The sequence below is a fragment of the Canis lupus genome (assembly GCF_048164855.1).
Source record: "Canis lupus baileyi chromosome 25 unlocalized genomic scaffold, mCanLup2.hap1 SUPER_25_unloc_1, whole genome shotgun sequence".
Lineage (NCBI taxonomy): Eukaryota > Metazoa > Chordata > Mammalia > Carnivora > Canidae > Canis > Canis lupus.
In genome coordinates, this window is record NW_027326441.1 from 27990 (window position 1) to 36782 (window position 8793).

The window sequence follows — 8793 nt, forward strand, 5'->3', positions numbered from 1 at the left end:
GTAAAAACAACAGCAACAACAAAAAGGGCTGGTTTTTTCAAATAATCAGACTTCTTCATGTCCTGTGGGCATTCAGTCGTGGCCAACTCTCACACCGCCAACCACAATGCAAAGTGAAAGCATGCTCTTTCCACAAGGTTGATCAAAGGGAAAGATGTGCACTTTAGACATAAAATATGAGAGATCACACTCACATTCAGACAGTGAAGAGATCCAGGCCGATCTCCTTCAACTAAGAAGGGGCACCTATGATTTTTACTTGTTTATTATTCTTTTTTGTCTTATTTTTTTTTCTCCAGAAAAAGAACTTTAAATCTTCTCAAGCTCTTTGATTAGGATTAGGAAATGTTTGGGCCTCAGAATTTATCAGCCTCGCCGCCTGGTAGAGACAACCTGAACGTGAAGGATTGTGAGGAAAGCCACAGGCAGCTGCCTTCTCCTTCCATAAAAGGCCACCATCTGGGTCTGATGTTAAGAACTCTGTCACTGGGGCTCATCAAGATGGTGTGGCTATAAAACACATGCTGCAGGAGCCGTCCGATCCATCTGAGTGGTTGGGTTATTTAAGGCTGACCATGAGAGTATTAGATCCAAACTCCTTTATTAAGAAGTAAGCCTTGGGTTGTCTGGGTGGCTCAGTCATTTAAGCATCTGCCTTTGCTCAGGTCAGGATCCCAGGGTCCTGGGATGGAGCTGCAGTCCTGCGATTGAGTCGGGGTCCTGAGATCGAGCCCCTCGTCAGTCTCTCTGCTCAGTGGGGCGTCTGCTTCTCCCTCTGCCCCTCCTCCTGTTCATTTTCTCTCTCTCTCTCAAAAAAAAAAAAATCCTAAAAATATTGCTTTAAAAAAAAGAAGTTATAGTGAACTGCATCTTTAGAGTTAATCCCTCCACTCTTCCAGTATGCCAGACCGAGACCACATGAATCCTTAATCATTGTTCCAATGCATTTAGATAAAAAAAAATTTCTACAATTTCCCGCAAAATAAAAGGAGGAAACCTTTTTTTTTAAGGAAATGGTGCCAAGGCCCAGTCCCAGGTGACACCCTTCACATCTAGGATGATACCAGCCTGTGGTAATTTGTTAGGGCTGCCCTCACAAAGCACTGCAAGCTGGAAGGCTTCAAGAACAGAAAATTATTTTCTCACAGTTCTGGAGGCCAGTAGTCCAAGATCAAGGTGTCAGCAGGTTGGTTTCTTCTGAGGCCTCTCTCCTTGGTTTGCCAATAGCTGTCTTCCCCCTGTGTCTTCAGATGGTCTTATCTCCTATATGTCAGTGTCCTAATCTTTTTTTTTTTTTTTTTTTTTTTATAAGAGAGGAAGAGAGAGCAGAGGAAGAGGGACAAGCAGACTCTGCACTGAGCACCAGCCCAATGCTGGGCTCCATCTCAGATCATGACCTGAACTGAACCCAAGAGTCAGATGCTAAACCGACTAAGCCACCCAGGCACTCCCTTGATTGTTGTCTTCAAAAGAAACGGGATACCTGAGTGGCTCAGTGGTTTAGCGCCTGCGTTCCACCCAGGGCGTGATCCTGGGGACCCAGGATTGAGTCCCACATCAGACTCCCTGCATGGAGCCTGCTTCTCCCTCTGCCTGTGTCTCTCTCTCTCTCTCTCTCTCTGTATCTCTCATGAATAAATAAATAAAATCTTGAAAGAAAGAAAGAACCAGATACAAGAGTAGCTGATAATGGGACAATTAAGTCGAATCCAGCTAACCCCCCATATGTTATCTTTGAGAACGCCACTCCTATATCACATGGAGGACAAAGCCAACACTGAGTCCAACCAATGACAGCATAGGTGCAGAGAGGCCAGTAAGGAAGCTAAGAAATGATGCTTGAGCTGTGGCAGCCATCTTGCTATCATGAGAAGGGGCCACAGAGATAAAAAGCCAATCCTCTGAGAATGGAAGAAAAAAAAGAATATGGTTCATGAGACATTCTTTTTTTTGTGTAAATCAGTGTAAGTTTTCTTTTTCTTTTTTAGTTTTAACTTCATTTTCTTTCTTTGGGTGGGTAATTTATTCATATAGCTCAAAATTCAGAAAATATCAAACAGTAAATGGTGAAATGTTTCTCTTCCACTCCTGACACTCAACCACCAAAGTACCCTCCCTGGAAGCAATCAATGTTACTGTTTCTGATGCTTTTCCAGAAGTCATTGACAAATATATACAAATACTACAAATATATATATATATATATCCTCCTTTTTTTCCACAAATGGCAGCACATTCTCTGTATATCCTTCCCCTTGCCTTTTTCATTTATCAAAATACCTTGGCCATAATCAGTATCAAAAAGCTCCCTCCTTAATTTGTGTATCTGAGTCTGTATAGTATCCCATTACATGGCTGCCCCATTTAACTAGATCTCTTTGAGGCTTTTTAATTAATTTCCAACCTTTACCACTAAAACCAATTCCAGGGGTGACTGGGTGGTTCAGTTGGTTGAGTGTCCAACTCTTGTTTCAGCTCAAGTTATGATCTCAGGATTGTGAGATACAACCTTGAGTTGGGCTCTATGCTCAGCAGAGAGTCTGCTTGAGATTCTCTTTCTCCCTCTTCCTCTGCCCCTCCCCAACTTGCATGCATTCTCTCTCTCAAATAAATAAATAAATAAATAAATAAATAAATAAATAAATCTCTTTTAAAAAAAGGTTCCACAATAATACTATATGTCATTTTGTACATGTGGGAGTATTGCTATCAAAAAAATTGCTAGAGGGATGCCTGGGTGGCTGGTTTGGCGCCTGCCTTCAGCCCAGGGTGTGATCCTGGAGACCCAGGATTGAGACCCACAACGTCAGGCTCCCTGCATGGAGCCTACCTCTCTCTCTCTGCCTCTCTCTCTGACTGTGTCTCTGCCTCTCTCTCTCTGTATCTCTCATGAATAAATAAACAAAATCTTAAAAAAAAAATTTGCTAGAGAGGCGCCTGGGTGGGTCAGTCAATGAAGTGTCTGCTTTCAGCTCAGGTCATGATCTCCAGGTCCTGGGATTGAGCCCCACTTTGGTGGCAGACACCCTGCTCAGCAGGGAATCTGCTTCTCTTTCTCCCTCTAGCCCTCCCCCTGGCTCATTCTCTCTCTCTCTCAAATAAATACATAAAAATCTTTTTTAAAATTGCTAGAAAGAAAATTGGGAGTCAATGGGACACCTGGGTGGCTCAGCAGTTGAGCATCTGCCTTCAGCTCAGGATGTGATCCCAGGGTTCTGGGATAGAGTCCCGCATCGGGCTCCCTGCATGGAGCCTGCTTCTCCTCCCTTTGCCTGTGTCTCTGCCTCTCTCTCTGTGTGTCTCTCATGAATAAATAAAAAATATCATAAAATAAAATAAAATAAAATAAAACAAAATAAAGGGTCAAAATGTAGGTATATTTTGTTTTGGTAAATATTGCCAAATTGCCCTCCATAGAGACTGAACATTAGCTATTTTTTTAAAAACTTTTTTTTAAAATTTTATTTACTTATTCATGAGAGACATAGAGAGTGAGAGAGAGAGGCAGAAACACAGGCAGAGGGAGAAGCATGCTCCATGCAGGGAGCCCGACGTGGGACTCGATCCTGGGTCTCCAGGATCACACCCTGGGCTGAAGGCAGGCGCTAAACCACTGAGCCACTCAGGGATCCCTATTTTTTAAGAGTGTCCATTTCCATATGCAAACACCAACTTTGGTGTGTTATCAAACATTTTGAGTTTTGCTAATCTGAAAGGTGAAAAAGGTTATATCAGTGTAATTTTTATTTGCATTTCTTATTGTGACTGAACTTTTTCATCTTATTACGAGTAAATATTTTCATTATGTTAAAGAGTCATTTGTAGTTTAATCTCCACTGTCTGTTCATCTCCCTTATCATTTTTTTTAAGATTTTATTTATTTATTCATGAGAGACACAGATTGAGAGAGAGGTAGAGACAGCAGGCAGAGGGAGAAGCAGGCTCCATGCAGGGAGCCTGACATGGGACTCGATTCCGGGTCTCCAGGATCACACCCCGGGCTGCAGGCGGCACCAAACCGCTGTGCCACTGGGGCTGCCCTCCTTATCATTTTTCTTTTTTTTTTTTTTTTAATTTTTTTTTATTTTATTTATGATAGTCACAGAGAGAGAGAGAGAGAGAGAGAGAGAGAGAGGCAGAGACACAGGCAGAGGGAGAAGCAGGCTCCATGCACCGGGAGCCTGATGTGGGATTCGATCCCGGGTCTCCAGGATCGCGCCCTGGGCCAAAGGCAGGCGCCAAACCGCTGCGCCACCCAGGGATCCCCCCTCCTTACCATTTTTCTATTGGATAATTTCCACATGTTATCTTGCTACCCCTGAAATCACCTATTAAACAATGGGGTTTTTTCTTCATTAATTGGAAACACTGCCATTTTCATAAACCAAATATGTGTAACTTGAATTTACTTCTGGATTTTCAGGTCTCCTCTTATGATCTGTCTTTTTTACCTGCCAGCACCCACAGTTTTTCAATTAATTTAGCTTTATATTTTAATATCTATTAGAGGTCCTTTTTCAGAATGTTTCCAGAATTTCTTTTTTTTTAGTTCAATTTGCCAGCATATAGTACATCATTAATTTCAAATGTAGTTTTCAATAATTCATCAGTTGCATATAGCACCCAGTGCTCATCACATCACATGCCCTCCTTAGTGCCCATCGCCCAATTACCTCATTCTCCCATTCATCTCTATGTTTTCTTATTTCTTTTTCCAAATGAACTTTAAGATCAGCATCTTTAGTACCTTCCCCCCAAAAAAACTTCTATTGGTATTCATATTGAGATTGCACCAGATTTATAGATTATTCAGAGAGAGCTAACATCTTCCTCATGCTAGCCTTCCTTTCAAGAACATGATGACTTTCTGTGTATTGATTCCTTGTGTGTCTCAGTAGTGTTTTAATGTTTAATTTAAAAAATATGTATAGATCTTGAGTATTTCTTGTTAAGCTCATTCTTAGGTGTTTTATCTTTGTAAATGCTACAGAAACAGGATCTTTTCTGACTTAATTTTTTTTACCTGGCTATCTACTGAATTCTCTTATCATCTTTAATAGTTGATTATTTTAGATTATCATCTTTAAATCCTATGAAATTAATCTCTACTGCCTAGTTTTTATATATCTAATACATTTTAATCTTGTCTAAATACATTGCCTAGTACCTTCTGAACAATGTTAAATGGTCATAGCATTAATGAACATTACTGTCTTGATCCTGATTTTAATGGGAATACTTTTAGTATTTCCCCATTCAGCAAGGATTGTAATATATATGTTTATTTTATTATGCTAAGAAAATATCCATCACTTACTGTTTCACCGAGGTTTTAAATTAACAACGGATATTGAATTTTTATGAGAAGTAAACAAATGTCATTTAAGCCTTTGCAGAGTTGATTGCACTACTTTTCTCCTTAAATCTACCAACCTGATGAATTATCTAAATCAGTTTCCTAATACTAAACTATCTTTACTTTTCTGGAAAAACCTACACTTTATCTTGTTGTATTTTTCTTTTAATGTACCTCTGGGATCCTGTTTGCTAATATTTTATCTCAGATTCTCATTAATAAACTGGGCCCTAATATTGGTCTGTTTTATGTTCCTCATAACCTTATAATTATATTTAAATTTCTGACATAACAGTTCACCTTATTTTTTTTTTAATTTTTATTTATTTATGATAGTCACAGAGAGAGAGAGGCAGAGACTCAGGCAGAGGGAGAAGCAGGCTCCATGCACCGGGAGCCCGATGTGGGATTCGATCCCGGGTCTCCAGGATCGCGCCCTGGGCCAAAGGCAGGCGCCAAACCGCTGTGCCACCCAGGGATCCCTAACAGTTCACCTTAAAGGAATTATACCTTAGAGTTAATTTAGTGTAATATCTAGAACTACAAACCTTTCACCTCCACCAACCCAGTATCAACACATCCCCCATCCATGCTTCTGCTCAGCACAGAGTTATATAGTTCCGTGTTAGATCTTCTTCTAGGTATCTGTTCACTTTTTAAAAATATTTCTATTTATTTATTCATGAGAGACACAGAGAGAGAGAGAGGCAGAGACACAGGCAGAGGGAGAAGTAGGCCCCATGCAGGGAGCCTGACATGGGACTCGATCCCAGGTCTTCAGGATCAGGCCCTGGGCTGAAGGCTGCACTAAACTGCTGAGCCACCTGGGCTGCCCTCTGTTCATTTTTATGTACTTACCATGAAAAGCTTTATTTGTTCCAAGTAGTATACTTCTGAGATCCTCAAATTATGAACTGACCTGGAAACACCTGTTTGATAAAGAAACTTATCATAAATAAAATTAAAAAAAAAAAAAAAAGGGATCCCTGGGTGGCGCAGCGGTTTGGCGCCTGCCTTTGGCCCAGGGCGCGATCCTGGAGACCCGGGATCGAATCCCACATCGGGCTCCCGGTGCATGGAGCCTGCTTCTCCCTCTGCCTACGTCTCTGCCTCTCTCTCTCTCTGTGTGTGTGACTATCATAAATAAAATTAAAAAAAAAAAAAAAGAAACTTGTCCAGTCAAATAGGGCAATTTGTGCAGAAGCCTTTCTGGAGCAACAAGACTTCAAAAGGCAATTATTGTTATACTCAAGGCTTAAAGGCTCCCTTTGGGACTAGTCCATTTGTAAAAGCTCTATCAGCATTGTCCAACAAGAACTTCCTGTAATGATAAAAATTATTATCTGTGCTGTCCAGTATGATGGCTGCTAGCCCCCATGTGGCTAGTGAGCACTTGACATGTGATTAGGGCAATGGAGGAACAGAATTTTATTTTTTAAATATTTATTTGAGAGAGAGAGAGACACAGAGCAGGAGGGGGACAGAGCAAGAGGGAGAGAGTCTCAAGCAGACGCCACTCAGCCCAGAACCGGGATGCAGGGCTCTATCTTGGGACCCTGAGATCATGACCTGAACAGAAACCAAGAGTTGGTTGCTCAACCAACTGCATTACCCAGGTGCCCCTGGAGAAACTGAATTTTAAATTTAACTTAATTTTATATTTAAATAGCTACATGTGGCTAGTGGCTACTGTACAGGACAGCACAGTTCTAAGTGATCTGTGGAGAAACATGATTCAGTGAGCCTGTGGTTACCAACAGCTGGAAAGGTATAAAGAGCTCAGGCATTGAGGTATCATGCATTCATCAAATTTCCAATATTTACCTGCTATGCACCTACTATGTACTAAACATTGCTCTAGGTATCAAAGATACAAAGCTAAACAAACAATAAAGGCACACTCCTGCTCTCAATAGATGAGTCAGATGATCAAAATAAATCAGCAAGAATAAGTATTATGCTGAAAACTGAAACAGGGAAAGTGAGAGTCACTATGTAGCTACTTTAGATTGAGTGGTCATGGAAGTCATTTTGAGGAGGTAACATCTGAGCTGAATACGCAGAAGGAACCAATCATAGGAAGATCAAGAGGAAGTTCCAGAGGGATCAGCTAGTGTAAAAGTCCCTAGGACTTTGGGACATTAGAGGAGTTAAGAGATTACAGTGCAATCTCTTTTCATGTTAGAAAGGATCAATTTGGCTGCTATATGGAGAATAGAAAAATAGAGCATTATTATCTGTAATAATCCAGTGGATAATGAATAAAGAATGGGAGCAGAAAGACCAGATAGAAGGCTCCTGCAAGACAGATGGAGAAAGTACACAGTTTAGAGATATCCCTTGGAGATACAGAGTCAACAGGATTTGTTGATGATCTTGGGTTTATTAAACTAATCCAAGCCTCACTTTCAAAATTAGCATTCAGTAAACATTAGATGAATATAAACTACATACTGGACATCTGAAGATACAACAACAAACAAGATGAATCTGGTATCTAGCCTTCTGAAACTTGAAAAATAATTACAGTGAAGTAAGTGCTATAAAGGAGAAACACACCATGTAATCAGAGACCTAATCTAAGTTTGAGGATCAGGATATGATTCCCTAAGGAAATTCAAGATGTGACCTGCAGAATAATTAAGGTTAGCTAAGGGAAGTGGGGAGGAGAGAATTCTCCTGATGGAAGAATGGTGCATGCAAAGGCTCCATGATAGGAAGAATAGTTTGGCTGGAGCTTGGGAACAAAGAGATGAAGCTGGAGAAGTAGTAGGAAGCAGATCGCTTTGACTTATAAACTATAATAAGGATTTTGGACTTTATTTTTTTAATTTATTTATTTATTCATGAGAGACACCAAGAGAGAAAGAGAGACAGAGAGAGAGGCAGAGACACAGGCAGAGGGAGAAGCAAGCTCCATGCAGGAAGCCCGATGTGGGACTCAATCCCAGGACTCCAAGATCACGCCCTGAGCCAAAGGCAGATGCTCAACCACTGAGCCACCCAGGCGTCTCAAGGATTTTGGACTTTAAAGGCAATAGCAAACCACTTAAGTTTTTTTCACTATAGTTTTTATTCTTCTTTATTTCACATTTTATTAAGTCATAAGATACAGGGGGCACCTGGGTGGCTCAGTCAGTTTAGTGTCTGCCTTCAACTCAGGCCATGATCTCAGGGTCCTGGGATTGAGCCCAGCATCAGGCTCCCTGCTGAGCAGAGAGTCTGCTTCTCCTTCCTCTGCCCCTCTCCCTGCTTGTGCTCTCTCTCTCTCTCTCTCTTTCTCTCTCAAAAAAATAAGCAAAATCTTTTTTTTTTAAGTCATAAGATATGTATGGTAAAGTATGTAAAGTGTACTGATCTTAAGTACAGCCTGGAGAAGTGTTACACATGGATAGACTTGTGTTGCCATTCCAGAAGATAAAGTACATTCTCAGTAC